The 19,639-nt window shown below is 46.3% G+C and overlaps 1 protein-coding gene across 4 annotated transcripts in view; it reads left to right on the forward strand.

The window, feature by feature from the left end:
* Positions 1-19,639, forward strand: part of LRRC4C (leucine rich repeat containing 4C) — a 1,282,052-nt gene that overhangs the window by 536,995 nt on the left and 725,418 nt on the right. Inside the window, exon 4 of one of the 4 annotated variants that reach the window (XM_068259712.1) lies at positions 18,058-18,176. The exons of the other annotated variants lie outside the window; for them this stretch is intronic. The gene's annotated coding sequence lies outside the window, so the exon portion shown is untranslated. The remainder of the gene's footprint in view (positions 1-18,057; positions 18,177-19,639) is intronic. 4 annotated transcript variants of the gene reach the window in all.

A 19,639-nucleotide genomic window follows, 5' to 3' on the forward strand; every position in this document is an offset into this window, starting at 1 on the left:
AGTTTTAAATTGTGTGTAACGATCTGATCGTTAGAACGAACGTTACATCACGTAAAGCAACTATTGTGCTTGCTCATAAAAATGAAAAGTTCCATGGAGAAATAGCGAAATGCGCATGTCAAGCCTAGTACGAACGACCGTTTCCAACGATGTACTACTTTTGCAAACGATCGTCGTTGATAAAAACCCGCCAAGCTAGATCGTTCGTTTTTAACGATCTAGCTCGTCCGTCGTTAGAATTAATGATCGTTGGTTACTCTTTTTTAAACGATTGTCGTTTGAAACGATCGGGGAACGATTGTTTCAAACAACTATAGTCGCATGTGTATACGCACCTTAAGTGTTGGGCACTTACAAGGTGGGGGTTAAGGTTAGGCACTAAGTGTTTAGTGTGTGTGTGTGTGGGGGGGGGGTTTAAGGTTAAGTTCCTCCTGTTTTTCTTAGTCACCGGTGGGGAAATCCCAGGTTTTGTGATCCTCTGGTGGCCACCAGGCAGCAATCTAGTCCATTTTTCACTAGGGGTCCATCATCCCTTTTGGGGATCTCTGGTAAAGACCCATGGCCACCTTGAGGACAGACCATGCCTACCACCTGCGACTGGGTCAACAGGGCCTGCTCAAGTGAACCTCGTAATAACCCTAAATGTTGGAACTAATTCAACCCAACTGAATCTAAACTGAACTGAGAACTAGAACCCACTACAAGTCACAAATCACTATCGCAATCGCTTGCAATTTGTAAGCAATTTCATGAGCGTTTTTCAGCGATTTTAGGAGCGATTTTAAAAAGTGTAAGCTTTTTGCCAGTAATTGTGATAGCGATTTTACACAAACACATCTGTCTCTCGTGCAGACAGCCTGTTTCAGGCTATTGGCCCTCATAAGTACATGGCAGGGATTGATATGGCAGTATGGGATGGGGCTTGGACCAGTACAACAACACAGTAACCAAGCAGCTCAGGGTGACTAGGAATGTATAGGGCAGTGATGGCTAACCTTGGCACTCCAGCTGTGGTGGAACTACACGTCCCATGAGGCATTGCAATACTGTGACAGCTCTAAGCTTACATTGGGGAGGCAGTGGCACGATGGGATTTGAAGTTTTGTCACAGCTGGAGTGCCAAGGTTAGCCATCACTGGTATAGGGAGACCGAAAAGCCCTCCTACTAATAAGCAAGGCTAGGTGAAATTTGCCTTCTTAAAACAGAAAGAAACTTGCAATAATCCAACTTTAAGTGAACATTTGTGGTTACCCACAATGCACCACTACTGAATATGCAAATTATCTCTTTATGCCCCTGTAGCCAGGCTGGCATCCAGAACCATTGGTGTATAGCCAGCCTATAGCTTTAAATTTTACACAGCCACATCAGTCCCACATGTAGACAGCCTGTTTGGGGCTTTTGGCCCTCATCAGTACATGGCAGGGATTGATATGGCTGTATGGGATGGGGCTTGGACCAGTACAACAAACAGTAACGCTCCCAAAATGCTGCATGTCCTGCAATCGCGATTTTGCTAATTGCAATCGCTGCTGTGGAATTTGTTACATCCATTTACATTGGCAGATCGTTTAAGGAAACTGCCAGCGATTGAAAGCAATCCCTTAACGCTCAAAAAAGGCAGATTTGTGCAACGCTAGCCCTAACCTGGTATCGTGCATAACAAAGCAATCGATGAAGCAGATGTTGTCCAATCATGGTCATCGTCCCGAAACAGTCTCCCTGCAGCGGAACTCTAACGCGTGCGCTACGCTCGGAACAAACTACCGTTCCCAGTGAATTGTTTTTTCTAACTCATAGGTGTTTTCCATCTGGAAACTGATCTATAGATTTTCAGCAGAATAATATATTCAAACGGTTAATTACTGTTTTTGTGAAGAAAACTTAATTTCCCCCAACAGCGCCCATTTCCTCCTTCATTAGTGGAATTATTTTTCGTCTGCAAGTTCCTACCGATTATTGATTAAGCCGACTTCAAAGAAACCAAACATTCAAAAACCATCAGAAGGTACACAGAGTAATTAATAGACACATAAACAGCCCTTTTTTTTTTCATTTTCTTTTTTTAATTGTATGTTTTTATATGTTTATTTCTGTGTGAGGAATCTAAGCGAAATCCGTGTTAATTGCAGAAACCTTGCACGGTCATTTTCTACGCTTTGTGACCTTCTAATCTCTTCCGATAGCAGCTAAGTTGGCGATATCCTATTATATCATAACCTTCTGAGTATTGACTTTAGGATTGTTTTTTAATTAGCATTTTAATTGCTCGTCAAAGTAATGGAGGACACCCTGGAAAATGGGGCATTCGCTAATCCCTTCGGTGAGAGACAGCGCGCAAGGTCAAGCAATTTACGTCTCACGCTTAGGCTGTGGGGCTGTACTCCGCTTTCTAAGAGAATTCCATCTTGCTTTCTGCTCACAAGCCCAACTTTATCCTACTTAAAGGGAAGGTCCAAGCAAAAAAAAAAAAATGAGTTTCACTTACCTGGGGCTTCTACCAGCCCCATGCAGCCATCCTGTGCCCTCGTAGTCACTCACTGCTGCTCCAGTCCCCCGCTGGCAGCTTTCTGACCTCGGAGGTCAGGGCCACATTGCATACATTTTTACGCATTCCAGGTAGTGCAGGAACAAAAATTTACGCGTTGCACCACTATCGCGTAAAAATGTATGTGTTAATGTTCCTGCACTAGCGGGAATGTGTAAAAATGTACGCAATTCGGCCCTGACCTCCAAGGTCAGAAAGCTGGCAGCGGGGGACTGGAGCAGCAGTGAGTGACTCCGAGGGCACAGGATGGCTGCATGGGGCTGGTAGAAGCCCCAGGTAAGTGAAACTCATTTTTTTTTTTTTGCTTGGACCTTCCCTTTAAGGAATGATATTACAAAAAAACTGAAAAAATGCATTAAAAAAGTATGCAAAAGTTTTTTTAGTTTTTCCCACATAAAAGTAAACCTAAATGTAGCTGCATACAGTCAGCGGCCACTGAGGCCATGGTCTACACAGTAGAAGCCTGCATGGAGTCGGATACCTGCGGGTTCGGTTACCAGTTTTGATTTTAATCGGGTTGCGGGTAGGGTTGCTGGTCTGCGGGTGTGGTTGGATGTGGGTGCCAGATTCACCATAAAGCGGGTTGCGAGTCGGGTGCGGGTAGCAAGGCTACAAGTGCGGGTTGGCTGTGGGCCTGAAAAATTAGACCCACACAGGACATCAGGTCGAGGGACCTGCGGGTTACCCGAAATGCGAGTCGGGTTTGGGTACCCATTTTGATTTTAATCGGGTTGTGGGTCTGGGGTGGGTAGCGGGCCTGTGGGTGCGGGTCGGGTGCGGGTACCAGAGTGACCAGAAAGTGGGTTGCGGGTCAGATGCGGGTAGCTGGGTGTGGGTCGGGTGCAGTGCAGAAAAATTAGACCCGCGCAGGCATCTACTACACAGCTGCAGTCTCCACCCCCTGTTCTCTGTTCCAGAGAAAACCCAACCCCTGAACATGTCATGTTATCTGTCAGATGTGTTCCTGCTGCGGCCATACCTCCTTGCTGACTAACCACCTGTCCAGGGGCGGTTCTTTCATGAAGCAATGGGAATCATGTGCTTTAGGGCGGCAACAAACAACTCCCCTGCCCAAATGTCCCCCTCCTCACACTCCGTTTCCTCCCTAGATGTGCTGCACCGATTTACTCAACTGCTCTCAACATTCCAGCAAAAGGATCTCCATCTGCCTGTCCAGCATCCTTTATCCATGGCTACAGCGGTGCCTCATGTGACCGGTTACGCGCTGCCGGGTCACATGAGGTGTTGCTGTAGTCAGAGTGGAAGCCGGGCTTTGCGTGGGGCTGATGAGCACATTTCTAAACTTCTGAGTGGGTGAGTGATGTGGCGCCAGTGCAGCACATACTCGGCATCCTGGGGATCAGATGCTGCGGGCCAGCAGGGAGGAGATGCTGTCTTGGAGGAAGCAGAGGAAGGTAAGTATAGTGCCAATGCCTGCATAGCACGGCCTGATGTGACTGTCCTCTTCAGTCCAGCCTGCTTAGCACACACACGTCTGGGGGGAGGGTTCCTCAAAATGTATTGCTTAAGGCGCCAATAAGTCTAGAACCGGCCTTTTGCCTATCCATCAGTTAATGTCCATCAATAGAATGGCATTTCTGTGGCAGGAAGTTAGTCACCCCTCTCTGCATCCCTGCAGAGACAGGGTGTGGTGGAATCAGCTGAAAAAGGAAGGGGAGGGGTAGAGAGTGAGGAAGCAGAATGCTATTAATGGGTCGAGTGCTGTCTTCAAACCAGAGATGGCATTGAGATGTGGGTGGGACACAAGGTGGGAGGGGCTTGTTCACCAGCGGTGCATGTGAGATGGCAAAGGGTGTGACTGACAGCTGCTTACGTGGAAAAAGGCACAGGGGAAATGTAGGTGCCGGAAATGTCCACTTGTAGACTATGTATACAATTATTGATATTCTACTATAAGGCAGTGCTAATCCTGCAAGATTTACCAATATTTTACTAATGCTAAACCTAACCCTATTCTCACACAGGCCCTCCCCCCTACTGATGCCTAACCCTTACCAACTCCCCCCCCCCCCCCCCCCCGGTGGCGCTTAACCAAAACTTCCCCCACTGCTGCCTGACCCTTACCAACCCCCCCCCCTCCCCCCCCCGCCAACGGGTGCTAAATTATCCTGACCAGAGGTCCCATTTTACCTAGTTCACGTCCCACCAGGTCTGCCGTCCCAGGCTGCAATGTGTCCCAGGTTATGTCCCACTTTTGGTCGCCGGATGTCCCAGCCGCGGGACTCTGTGGCCGCATGAGGTAATATTTGCCTCATTTACTGTTTGCAGAGTTGGAGTAATCGTTTTCTGCTGCATTTCATGTGTCAGAGGTAATGGTTGTTACATTTCATTTGTCGGAGGTAACGGTTATTGCAATTCATGTGTCAAAGGTAACGGTTGCTGCAGTTATTATTTGATAAGACTGCATTTGAAACTTTTGGCTTATTGTTGCAGCATTTGGCATTTTGGGGGCTCATAGTTATTAAAGGAGTTATCCGGGCTTTCAAAAGAAAATAAAGGCTACTTACCGGGAGCTTCCTCCAGCCCCAAGCTCCCAGGACCTCCCTCGCCGCACCTCTGCGCGCAGCTGTTCGCCGGAGCTCCGTCCTGGTCCCCGGCGATGACGTCAGAGCAACCTCCAGGTCGCTCTGTATTGCACCTGCGCGAGCGGTGCTGTCAATCACCGCCACGTGGGCTGGAGTGGACTGCGCAGGAGCAGAACTACTGCGCCTGCACAGTCTGCTCCGGCCCACGTGGCGGTGATTGACAGCACCGCTCGCGCAGGCGCAGTACAGAGCGACCTGGAGGTCGGCCTGACGTCATCGCCGGGGACCGGGACGGAGCTCCGGCGAACGGCTGCGCGCAGAGGTGCGGCGAGGGAGTCCTGGGAGCTTGGGGCTGGAGGAAGCTCCCGGTAAGTAGCCTTTATTTTCTTTTGAAAGCCCGGATAACTCCTTTAAATAGAATGCTATGGGCCCGTTTCCACTTGTGCGGTGCGAATCGCCGCGGTAAAAATTTGCATGCGGATGCGAATTTCGCATGCGGGTGTATGCGAATTTTCGTGCGAATTCGCATGAAAATTTGCATGAATGACGCTGTATGCGAATTTAACCATGGCAGTGCCGGTGTGCATTTCCATTGATTTCCATGCAAATTCGCGTGAAAATTCGCATACCAAAGCCGCAGGCGATTTCCCTATTAAATACATTAGCGGCGATTCGCATGCATTCCACACGCAGGCGAATTCTGAGGGCTCTGCCGTGCAGAAAAATCCTGCACAGAAAAACGCTCAGGAAAACTGACAAGTGGAAACAGGCCTATCCACTTGTATTGGCTGTGAGAATCTGCATGCAGGAAACGCATGCAGATTCGCGATAGTGGAAACGGGCCCTAATACTGTAGCTTCAGCAGTTTCTGTAGATTTCATGCACAATCTATTCCCACCATAGTCATAGTCTAATGTCCTACAATATTATTATGTATTTATATAGCACTGGCATCTAAGGCAGCACTTTACAGAGAGTGTAGTCATGTCCTTGGCAGAGCTCACAATCTAATCCCGGTGATAGTCAAATTCTAATGTCCTGCCATAGCATTATTATGTATTTATGTAGCCCTTGCATATTCTGCAGCACTTTACAGAGTACATAGTCATGTCATGGACTGACATCCATGATGCATAACTCCCCTTTCACCACATCATTGTCTGAACACTGCTTTTTCTTATGTGTTTGGGAAAATTGCCTAATTACCTTTAGGGTCACTTTGCTTATCTGCGTTTTGGGAGGAAACTCTGGCCCACTGCCTCAGTTACATTACAGTTCGCTACGCTCACACCATATCATTGACACGCCCATTTTCCCACCATGGTCATGGGCACGCCCATGTTTTTGCCCTTTGCCGCATTAGCACCCCCCCCCCTCCCTCCATCCCAAGTTGAGCCAAGAAAAATGTGGTCACTGAATGTAGCTAAATCCAAACTGCCTCCTGCCACTGATGCCTAACTCTTACTGAATTCCCCAACTGGTGCTTAATCAAAACTGCCCCCCTTTCACTGATCCCTAACCAACCCCCTCATCCATGCCTAACCACATGCCCCTCCCCCTACCTCTGGATTCCGGTACCCTTTAACTCTAATAATTTTTTTAAACGACCCTAAGTAAGTAATGTAGTTTAAACAAACACTGAATATCTTCATATTAGCAAAGCAGCAGGGGTGGCATGCCTTCTTCTATTGTCCTTTAAATGAGGCATTTAGGGATTCATAAAGACTAACTTACTTAGCCAGTAAGACAGAGTCAAACGCTGTGATCTACTTGTCGAGTCTATTTGCGGGTACACAGGAAGGAAGTGGATTATACACGGCACTGCTGAGGCTGACAAGCAGATCACAGATATGGAGTTCAGTCCCCAGATAGGTCAGTAATGCTATTTTTTGAGAGCAGGGCTGGATTTTTACTGTTCTACTTACCTAAATCAACTTTTTTTTTTAGCTATTCAGCCTTTCCAAATCCATAAAAAGCAAATCTGCCTGTTGCATTCTCTGATCTGTTCCTTAAACAGGTAGGAGGAGGGAAGTTACCAGTGCAGGATTAACATGACAAGAATGTGAGACCCAAGGAAGGAAAAGGTCCCATATTCCGAGAAAAAGAGCCACATTTAATTAGCTGGGGACTAGCCTGTTGTCGGAAGGAGAGAAAATACGTACCCATAAGTATATTGATATTTCTCATAGGTGACAGAAAATCATTGCATGGTATGGAAGTCTGAGGTCCCCCACGGCTTTGTGTTGGACGCTGGTGTCTACACAGGAACAATGTGTCACGTTTCCTGTCTGCAGCTAGCCACGAGCCAGGGATGGCATGTCTCTGTGATATGTTATACTGCAGAGGAGGATCATGGGAAAAAAAGCTGCGTATACATTCCTGACCATCCTCTGATAAACCTCAAGGCTTCCATAGAGACAGATCTCTCTCCGATCGGGAAGAAATCTGTTGCCTGCTCATACACCACAGGCCGATTCCCAATCCCAATAGATTACAGCATGAATTCTATCCAGACCTGGCCTAGCAACGTTGCCTCCACCTACCTGTCTGGCTGGTGCTGCAGCCCAAGGGACGTGAGACTCCGTGCAGTTTTTGAAGGGTGCACATGCGATCATGAGGGCAGAAGCCCGCAGTCGCGATGGTCCCGGTGACCGGGGGATTGGTGGCGGGAGACAGAATCCGTTCAATCCATTCTTGTTCGGCGAGAATGATCACTGCCACCGCGCTGCCTCCCACTCCGTCTCTCTCCCGCTTTGTTCCCGTTCATTTATCTCCCCTCTCTAGGTCCCTGTGATTGCCGGCATCAATGAGATGCATGTGTCACATCCAAAGTAAAACAGCCACGCATTACTTCCTATTTAGCATACTTATTGTACGCTAATACTAAATCATGCGCGAGGTCATCTTGTGGCCAAATAGTAAAATTACACTTATATACATTATTTTTTTTTTTTAAATATGTATGTCAAGAGGGTATATTATTATTATTAAATGATGTGCTTGTGATAAGTGATGGATGTAAAACTGAAAAAATACACCTTTATTTCCAAATAAAATATTGTCACCATACATTGTACTAGGGATATAATTTAAACGTTGCAATAACCGGGACAAATGGGAAAATAAAATGTGTGGCTTTTATCCACAGTTTTACATTTTATTTTAAAACTATAATGGCCGAAAACTGAGCAATAATAATTTTTTTGCCCCATTTTTTTCTTATTCCCATTAAAATACATTTAGAATAAGATACTTAGCATAATGTACCACCCAAAGAAAGCCTAATTGGTGGCAAAAAACAAACAAAAACAAGGTATAGATCAATTAGTTGTGATAAGTAGTAATAAAGTTATTAGGGAATGAAAGGGAGGAGCGATGAAATGCAAAAAATTCACATCATACATAAGGTGAAAACAACCTGAAGTGGTTAAGGCCTAGCAACATAAAACAAGGCCATTTTTTAACCACTTAAGGACCAGGAGATTTTTGGCTGATCTGTGCTGCGTGGGCTCTCCCAGCCCGCAGCACAGATCAGGTTTTAGGCAGGGCGATCAGACTCCCCCCCCCCCCCCCCTTTTTTCCCCACTAGGGGGATGTCCTGTTGGGGGAGTCTGATCGCCACCGCTCTGTGTGGCCGAGCAGGGGGGGAGCCCCCCTCCGCATTGCTATTCCTCCCTCCCTCTCCTTCCCTCCCTCCCCTTCGCTCCATGGGCGGCACAGGACGGCGATCAGTCCTGTACCGCCTCTAATAGGCTTCAGCCTATCAGATGGCGGCGATCTTCGGCCAATCAGAGGCCAGGGATCGCCGATCTCCTTTACGGTGCTGCTGCGACAGCAGCGCCGTACGATGTAAACATCGGGGATTTCTTCCCTGGGTGTTTACATTTCGCCTGCAAGCTGCAATCGGAGGCTCGCAGGCTGTTCATGGAGACACCCTCTGTGAACTGACATGGAACGGCCGCTCAAACGAACGGCCGTTTCCATGGAAACACCACTGCGACCTGCCGACGGTCGTTAAGTGCAATCAGGATGAAAAGTGAAGATAAACAGTGTATAGAAGCAAAATGATGGGCAGGACATCTGCTTTATGGGCCAGATTTCCTTTCCACTGCAGTACAGCTTACTTCATTTCCTCTCTGAATTCATTCATGGGGTGGGATAACCAGATATGACCATGTGATGCATCAGGCCCCTTTTACACTTGCTTGTGAGTGTGCATTGCATAACCTTGTTTTACTGCAGGGTAACACGACAATGCAAGTCAATGGGGCCTTTTATCCAGCTGCACAGCCTGCAGTGTGTTACCACAAAAACTGCGCTTAACGCATGGTTCTTGGGGTAATGGGAGTCCATGGGGCGCAGTAAGTGTGAATGAAAGACCGCGGTGCGATGCACATGTCCAGACCGACAGGAATCCTGGTGACATACTTCCTGTCTAGCTTCCCGGTGATGTACTTCCTGTCTTTCCTTCTAAACAATGCCAGTTTCCTGGCTGCCCTACTAACCTCTCTGGCTGCAGTAGTGTTTAAATAACACCAGAAACAAGCATGCAGCTAATCTAATATTGCCAGAAACACCTGATCTGCTGCATGCTTGTTCAGGATCTGTGGCTAAAAAGTATTAGAGGCAGAGGATTTGCAGGATAGCCAAGCAACTGGTATTGTTTAAAAGGAGATAAATATGGCAGCCTCCATATCTCTCTTGCAGTTACAGTTGTCCTTTAACAACAACAACAACAAAAAAACAGAGTGGTCACCAAGACATAACACTTAACGTGCACCTTAAAGAGAGTCTGAAGCGAGAATAGATCTCGCTTCAGACCTCATATATAGCAGGGGCACTTGCTATCCAGCGGCTTAACGGGGGTCCCTGTCCCCCCAAATCCCCTCTGTAATGCGGGGGAGCGCTTCTGCATTGGGGCAGGGCTAGCCGCCTCAGCCCTGCCCCACGCACGCCTGTCAGACGCGTATCTCCGCCTCTCCCCCGCCCCTCTGTCTTCCTTCACTGAGAGGGGCGGGGGAGAGGCAGCGATGCGCGTCTGATAGACGCGACTGGAGGCAGGGCTGCAGCCGTTAGCCCTGCCTCCAGGAAGGGAAATTCTACGACCAACCTAGCGACCAACTTTTGCGGGGGGTGGGTTGGGGGTGAAGGGACCCCCGTTCAGCCGCGGGATAGTGGCGTTTTAGCAGGGGCACACGTGCCCCTGCTATATATGAGAGCTGAAGCGAGATTTAGTCTCGCTTCAGTGTCTCTTTAACAAAATGCATAGTGCCATCTTGTGGCAATTTTACAAAACCTACTGTTTTTTAAAGCGGATCCGAGATCAAAAACTAACTATAACAAGTAACTTGTCCAGGGCCGGTCTGCTCATGAGGCGGGGTGAAACTTTTGCCTCAGGCGGAAAACTTCTAGGGGCGGCACCCGCCCGTTCGTGGGTGCGGGGTGGGCGGCCGCCGAGCCGGAGGGGTAGCGGGCAGGACGGGGGTATTGGGCCTAGCGGTGGGGAGGGGGGTCGGACCCCCCCTCCCTCGCCTGGGTCCCCCGATCTGCGCTCCCCTCTAGCTGTAAATAGTTAGGAAGCAGCCGATAGTAAGAGGCACGGGCGGGGAGGACTCACCTTTTCCGCGTTCCAGCGTACGCTCCACTGACGTCACTTCCTGCATTGCCGTCCACTTACAATACAGTGGGCGGCGTTGCAGGAAGTGACGTCAGTGGAGCGCACGCTGGAACGCGGAAAAGGTGAGTCCTCCCCGCCCGTGCCTCTTACTATCGGGCATCCGCTGCTTCCTATTTACAGCTGGAGGGAAGCGCAGATCGGGGGACAAAGGCGAGGAAGGGGGGGTCCGACCCGTCTCGCCACCGCTAGGCCCAATACCCCCGTCCTGCCCGCTTTGTTTCTAAATTTGCCTCACGTGGCAAAAAGTCTAGGGCCGGCCCTGAACTTGTCTATATATCTTATCTAAAATTTAGGTCGTTTACACAGCAAATCTAGCTGCAAACAGCTTCAACAGTTTATGAATATTTATTCCTGTGATACAATGAGGGTAGCCATGTTCTGTTTGTCACATTGTCACAGGCAAGCTGCTCTGCATCTCCAGCCCCCAGCCTGTGAAAACCCCTCTCCTCTCTCCTCCCCTCTGCCTTTAAAATCTCTGGCTAGTAACCTCCTCCTGCCCAGACTGAGCTCCCATAAGCCCCTGCTACTAAGGCTCAATGTGCCAAGGCACTGGAGAAGCTGTGGGCGAGGCTTGTTTAGTTTATAGGGAATTATTAGTGTTCAAACAAAACAAAAAAAGTATTTGGCTTGAGGAATGTCCTATAAACTATATGAAAGGAACACAATTATGCAATGAGTGTAACGATTGGTGTCAGCAAGTAACAGAATTCTGATTATCAGGTGATCTGCAGTATCACCTATAATGCACATATATACCTGATTACCGTATTTTTCGGACTATAAGACGCTCCGGACTATAAGACGCACCTAGGTTTAAAGGGCAAAAACCAGGGAAAAAAATATAATAAACCTAGGTGCATCCACGGTCTGGGAGAGTCTAATGGACCTTTCCTCCAGCCAAGATTACCCTGTCTAAGTTACACTACCAAGCTACACTAACCCTTGCTACCCCCACAAACTATACTACACATCACTTACCCCTGCTGCCCCCCCAGGCCATCTACACTGCACTACACAAACCCCTGCTCCCCCCCCCTCCCATCCCAGCTACACTAAACTGCATTACACTACATAACCCCCCCCCCCTTCCCCTCCCAGCTACAGTAACTAATCACAACAGTTATTTTGCTGAATATCTCACCAGGCTGGGTGGCAGTAGGTGGGTGCGTGCAGTCATCTGGTCCATTGTGATCCATGGTGGTTCTAAGCGGCAATAGCCGCGATAATGATCCGCAATGTGGCCCTTTGGTCTTCTTTGATTATGCCCGGCATCAGCGCGATCCCCGGCGGTGGCTCCAAACGGCAATAGCCGCGATAATGATCCGCAATGTGGCCCTTTGATCTTCTTTCATCATGCCGGTCACCGGCATCAGCCCCGCAGCAGCGCGATCCCCGGCCGGTGGTTCCAAGTGGGATAGGAGCAGCCCGTGTAATTATCCTGCCCGCTGGCCTTTCATCTTCCTCTTTGAACATGTGAGGCATCAGCGCAATCCCCACTGACACATGCATCTTCAGCCGCTAGAGCGGCAGATACCTCAGGGGCTTCCGTACTGCCTGGTCATGCGTCACCCCATGACCGGCGGCGTACGTACGCCGCGGGTCATGAGAGGGCGCCGGTGAACTAGCAGTACGGAAGCCCCTGAGGTATCTGCCGCTCTAGCGGCTGAAGATGCATGTGTCAGTGGGGATTGCGCTGATGCCTCACATGTTCAAAGAGGAAGATGAAAGGCCAGCGGGCAGGATAATTACACGGGCTGCTCCTATCCCACTTGGAACCACCGGCCGGGGATCGCGCTGCTGCGGGGCTGATGCCGGTGACCGGCATGATGAAAGAAGATCAAAGGGCCACATTGCGGATCATTATCGCGGCTATTGCCGTTTGGAGCCACCGCCGGGGATCGCGCTGATGCCGGGCATAATCAAAGAAGATCAAAGGGCCACATTGTCGCTTGGAAACAGTGGATCTCGCTGCTGCTGCTGTCGCCCACTGCTCTCCTCATTAGGATCATTTACTGTAGGAAAGAAACAAGCGCCAGCATAGGTATGATTGCTACATTCGGACTATAAGACGCAGTAACTTTTTCTCCCTACTTTTGGGGGAGAAAAAGTGCGTCTTATAGTCCGAAAAATACGGTATATGATGATCTGCAGAATCACCAATAATACAAGTATACCAGACAGCTAATGTATAGCAAGTATAGTGCTTGGTGAAACAGTAGTACTGATAGGTTTAGCTATGCCACACCAGAGGAGCTGGTGGGCACTAACAGTACAAAACCCCTCACCAGAGACTAGGGCCCTCTGGTGAGAGTAGAGTGGTCAGACTAAACGAGTTGGCAACAGACTGGCAGATACGGTACAAAGTCAGAAGGCAAAGGCAAGAAGGTTATAACAGGCAGAGTCCGCAACAAGATCAGATGGGCAGAAGTACAGAATCACTGAGAGTAAGGATAGTCGGAACGAGCAAGAGTCATACACAGATAATACAATATTCAATTATGATTATGGCTATCAACAATCCTAACCCTGTGTGAAATCCCCGGTTTCTTCCCGGATCAAAGAACACCGGATCTATCTAAGATCTGAGCGCTAATACGAAGTATCCGCAACAGCAGACAAAGAGCAACTGACAGCTCTCTGCTTTTATGCTGACAGGGACTCCCCGAGCCCTGCCCAACTAGCCAGACCAATCAGCGTCAAGAAGCACTCCCTGTGACGTCAGCTGACCCGCAGGTCAGCTGACACGCCTTCGGGAAGCGTAAAGGTCCCGCCGCTGGGCGCGCGCACGCGTGGCTCTGAGCCTGTGTGCTGGGGAGAGCCCCGCGAGTGCGACCCAGCTGAGCGGTGGGGATGGCGGCGGCGGTCACGCTGCTTTCCGTGATCGCCGCTTCCCCGCCGCTCGTTACAATGAGTAAAAGTTTAGCTTGGATCCACTTTAAGCATGAAAGGTACTGCATATTGCATCAAGTTTTAAACCAGGATGATGCAATTTGTTTGCTAACTTAAAAGAAAAAGAGTAGCCTTTTAGCTAGATTTTTTTTTTCAGATTCTATTTCTGTAGGCTGACAAGATGTTAAAAAAGATAAAAAAAACCTCTCATTCCTGTTGTCATGCTTATTCCATAGTACGATTTGGAAATAATAGCAATAATAGATAAGAAAATCTGCAACATTTTCTTTATTTAAAGAACTGACCTGCAAGGGATATGGAAGCTGCCATATTGGTTTCCTTTTAAACAATGCACATTACCTGGCTGCCCTGTCGCTCCTCGGCCTCTAATATTCTTAGTCATAACCCCTGAACGAGCATGCAGATCAGATGTTTGACTTAGGTTTGGTGTGATTCGGACACTATTGAGGTATGAAAGATTAGCAGGACAGCCGGGCAACAAGGCCTTGTTCACATTATAGGTGTTTTTGTAAAATTTTAAGCGCAGGCTGAAAGCGCTTGTGCAATGATTCACTATGAGAGAGTTCATATCAGAGCGGTTCGTTTGCGATCCACTTTGAAAAGCAGTGTTTGGGCCATTTTTGAAGCGATTTGCCTGTATGGGAGGTATAGGAAAAACGCAAAACGCTTATAAAGTCTCTTTGGCAAGCGATTGCGTGAGCGTGTTTTTAAAAAAAACATACATTGTATTTTTTTTCCCAGATCAAAAGACGGAAGCGCTCTGTAAAAGCAATTAGAAAAACGAGTAAACGCACAGAAAATCGCGGAAAAAACATTAAAAAAAGCCCACTGCGGAGGGACACGTGAGCCGAACGCAACGCGAACAAAGCCTAAGGGCTTGTTCACCCCTAAGCGGGAGTCGTGCGATTCCTGCTAATTGCTAAAGCACTAGCGGTTTTTAAAAACGCTAGTGCTATTTTAGTCTATGGCAGTGTTCACACATGAGCGATTAGCGATAATCGCGGGCGTTCTGCGATTATCGGTAATCGCAAACGTGTTGCATGCAGCATTTTTCCGGCGATTTTGGAGAGATCGCCATTAGCATATATAGAAACGCTAATCGCTATCGCTCCAAAACCGCAAATTTGTACAGTGATTTTTCCATGTTAAATTGTGGAACAATCACCCACAGAAAACGCTACCGCAAATCTTTAGTGGTTAGCGATTTTAGGTGTGAACGAACCCCAAAGAAAATAAATATGGCAGCCTCCACATCCCTCTCAGGTAAGTAACCTTTTACCTTAAACCACAAAAGTGGGTTCAAAAGGGTTTTTGTTATTTTTTGTTTTTTTTCTTACTTTTTGGTCAAGTTTGAATTGTTTTGTTTTACAAAAAGAGAAAAAAAGTGAAGCACTGTACTATGATTAGGCAGTTTTCATGGGAAGTTTTGCACAATAAAAGTTTGCAAAGTATTCAGAATTTTCTCCCCAAGGTGCGTCTCTGTGGGAAGGGTAAATATACTTAAAAATAGCTTTGTGAAATGTCGCCGCTTGCTGTTGTCGCGGGTTCAGCAGTATTCGTAAACACTAAAATGCTCTTTGAGCGCCATTTACACGGCGAGGCGGCACTTCCCCCCGGGGGCCGCCGATGTACAACATGCTAAGTTTTACACCTTAGGTGGAATATTAAGGCGAATTCTCAGCGCACATTGATGGACGCACTGCTGACTTAGAGGCTCATGCATTATTCAGCGCCGCTGCTGTGAGTCTCTGTAACTCCACACCTTTCCCGCTTATTATTTTTTTATTATTTAGCCTGATACCGCAGATGAACTGGAGGGAAAGTAAACTTCATCCAAACCTTTCATCAGAACAAAACTTTTTAAATAGGACCAGAGGCTTAGGGATCACCAGGCCCGGATTTACATCACAGAAGCCTATAGGCACAGATGTCCTGGCACCTTAGACTCCGCCCTCCATGAACCTACAAACCACCCACCGAACCGCACCGCTAGTGTGCTGGCTAGCCCAGCTGTCATTTCTTCTTTACTTCCCTTGCCCATTATAGGTATTTACAGGTGCCTCTTAGGATTAGGTAGCCAGATGAGCCCTCAGTATTAAGTTGTCACCAACTGTAGTGAGATCTTGTCAGTGGAATGCCGAGAGCAGGGTGAGAAACCTCTCATTTACACTCTGATGGGGCTCTGCTTAGGGAAGGAGGGAGGGAGGCTCTTGCGTAGTAGAGTGAATCGCCTTTCCATCATCCAGCACCTGTAGGGTGTGTGTGTGTGTGTGTCTGTCTGTCTGTCTGTCTGTCTGTCTGTCTGTCTGTCTGTCTGTCTGTCTGTCTGTCTTACTGTTGACTAGTGGTAAGGTAGGTACTCTTAAAGTGAACCCGAGGTGATATGGAGGCTATAGAAATACATTTAAACACATTCAAATTAGAATTGTGTTTCTTCCAGAGTAAAATGAGCCATAAATTACTTTTCTCCTATGTTAATGTCACTTACAGTAAGTAGTAGAAATCTGACAGAAGTGACAGGTTTTGGATTAGTCTATTTCCTCATGGGGGACTCTAAACATGGCCTGTATTCTTTATAAAGACATTCCCTGAAAATGATTTATACAAAGATGCTGGCCAGCCTCCCTGCTCGCTGAAAAGCACGTTGGTGGAGGCGCCCAAGATATGTATTTTTGGAGCTGGGAAAAAAGGGCGCAGGCAGCTAGTGGACAAAAAGGGCGCCCGCCATTCACTCCCATAATAAATAACGTTTAATGGGCGCCGAGCAGGAAAAAAGGGCGCCGGAGCTAAATAAAGTTTACAAACGGCGCCCGGAGATGTTTAATGATTTATAACTGTGCTTGTGGTGATTTACGTTTATAAAATGCACCCGTGCCGAATAACGTTTATAAAAATACTAAACATATTTATCTTATTTAACTAATTAAAATAGTATTTAAAGTTTTATACCTTACTGTTTTTAAAACATTATTCACAAAATAAAGCGATCAGTACGTAACGTAAATTGCAATATATTTTTTTATTTAAAGTTATATCCCTTACTGTTTTTAAATCATTATTCACAAAATAAAGCGATCAGTACGTAATGTAAATTGCAATATATTTTTTGGAGTCACAATTTGTAAAACATTATTATCCACATAATAAAGCGATGACTAAGGGGGGTGGTTAGGGTTAGGCATCACCAGGGGAGTCTTAGGTTTAGGCACCACCAGGGGGGTCTTAGGTTTAGGCACCACCAGGGGAGTCTTAGGTTTAGGCACCACCAGGGGGGTCTTAGGTTTAGGCACCACCAGGGGAGTCTTAGGTTTAGGCACCACCAGCAGGGTCTTAGGTTTAGGCACCGCCAGGGGGGTCTTAGGTTTAGGCACCACCAGGGGAATCTTAGGTCTAGGCACCACCAGGGGGGTCTTAGGTTTAGGCACTGCCAGGGGGGTCTTAGGTTTAGGCACCACCAGGGGAGTCTTAGGTTTAGGCACCAACAGGGGGGTCTAGGGGTTAGGGATAGGTACAGGGAGGGTTCTGTGTGAGAGTAGGCTTAGGTATAGTTTTACTACAATTTTAGTAATATTTACTAATGTTTTACAACACTTATTACGAACGTAGTTATATTTATATCATCGTTATAAAGAATATTTTCAGATTTTATTATAAGAACAAACCATAAATGAAGGTTATTCACAATAATATACAATTATAACAATTAATCATATATTATCGTTATTTTAATAAACGCAATTCTAAGTTTCACTTTTGAAACAGGGAAGATTAAAGTTTTCACAATTGCCGATTTCATAAACATTATTTAATGATTTATAAATTTGTTAAACATTATTTGTAAACGAAATATAGCACACTATTTTTATAAACGTTATTAATGATTAATTGTTAATTAGCGTTTACACCCCGCGCCCTTTTTGTACGTACGCTGTATTTTTTATCAGAGATGCATAGGTATAAAACAAAAAATTAAAAATTTAAAACTATAATAAATGAAGGAGGTCTCTTACCTCCCAAAGAAGACTCACTGGGTGGAAAAAGGAGTTGTTATTATAATAAAACCAGTTATACTGTAGCGGGTTATAGTACTGTATGGAACCTAATCACCAGTGGTTACTGTATAAAATATAGGTTTCATGCAGTAACCACTGGTGATTAGGTTCTATACAGTACTAACCCGCTACTAGTACTATAGTATATCGCTGTGTTAATAATTTTAAACTGTCCTTTTTATTGAATATATTGTTATTACCAGTTTAATTTATAGATGAGATTAAACATATCTTAGAATTAGAATTATAGCGTGTTTATATGTAGGAAAAAGGTTGTTTTAATCCTGCCGTGTAGAGTCATATTATACTTGATCTGATTTTAGGTTATCTGTTCTACTGACCTGAGGAAGAGGGCTGTGTCCTGTGAAACACGTTGTCTACAGTATAACTGGTTTTATTATAATAAAGGCTCCTTTTTCCACCCAGTGAGTCTTCTTTGGAGGTAAGAGACCTCCTTTATTTATTATAGTTTTAATTTTTACATTTTTTGTTTTATACCTATGCATCTCTGATGAAAAATACATATCTTGGGCGCCTCCACCAACGTGCTTTTCTGTGTACCCCACACCTCTCCGAGGTGTCATCCTCACCATCGGGACAGTGTAGTCTACCGGTGGACAGGACCCAAGAAGAAGAGCGACCACCTGGTTCCAGAGTGTCCGGGCAACCGAGCGGAAACGGTCTTTTTCCGCGTGCGCATACGGTGGTTGCGGGACTGTAACCTGCCTTTGTGAGTATAAATTATTCACACATTCATCTCCATAACTAACATTTACGATACTGCACCATAGGGGCTCCCGGTCTCACCTTCTACATAGGTCGAAGACAACCCTCTCCTGGTGAAAGGACGATCCAAGACCAACACAAACATCCCTGCTCGCTGCACACTTCTTTGGCAGTTGTGTGGCAGAACTGTCATTCACTAAGTGCTTTTGAAGATAAAGAGAACCCTGAGAATACCCCATGAGGAGATAGGCTAGTCCAAAACCTGTCACTTCTGTCAGATTTCTACTACCTACTGTAAGTGACAGCAACATAGGAGAAAAGTAATTTATGGCTCATTTTACTCTGAAAGAAATGTACTTCTTAATTGTATGTGTTTACATGGTTTTTTTTTTTTAATTGGATGAGATTCGCAGTAGTGGGTCTTTAAATTTCTATCCTTTTCATATAGTTTCCTTACTCGTCCTTGAGAGTTCTGCGTTCTGGGCCGCTGTATTACCGGCGGGTTCTACTTTGTGAAGACCCAAGGACAGATCATTATTTCCTGTCATTCTCCGGTGGTTAATTAAAAGCCTTATCTCGGCACGGCGGTGGAATAAAACGTTTTTTCTTTATTGATACCCATATGACAAAATATTCCTTTTAATGTCTTAGTCATATCTACGTGACCATTAGACAGTCCTCGTCTCTCCTCCCGTATGGCGCACACTTTTTATTAGCACAGATGTTCAGTGAAATCTCCATCGCTAGATATTAGATCTGTACCGTGAAGCCGTTCGGCGTGCAATTACAGCTGCCGTGTCACTTTGCATCCATTATTGCGGCAGATTTAACCCGGCGGATGAGTCAAATGAGGACATCAGTGGGTTAAAGACTTACCAAATGGGAAAAAAAACAAACATGGAAAGTGTTTAGAATTTGTTTTGGAGTTTGATGGATGTTTGATTCCCAATTAAAGCGGATCCGAAATGAAAAACTAACTATAACAAGTAACTTGTCTATATATCTTATCTAAAGTTTAGATAGTTTACACAGCAAATCTAGCTGCAAACAGCTTTAATAGAAAATGATTATTTCTTCCTGTGATATAATGACAGCAGCCATGTTGTTTGTAAACATTACACAGAGGCAAGCTTATCCGTGTCTTGAGCAAAAAAAAAACTAATCACCCCTCCTCCTCCC

Source organism: Hyperolius riggenbachi, chromosome 11 (genome assembly GCF_040937935.1).
Source record: "Hyperolius riggenbachi isolate aHypRig1 chromosome 11, aHypRig1.pri, whole genome shotgun sequence".
In the NCBI taxonomy this organism is placed as follows: Eukaryota; Metazoa; Chordata; class Amphibia; order Anura; family Hyperoliidae; genus Hyperolius; species Hyperolius riggenbachi.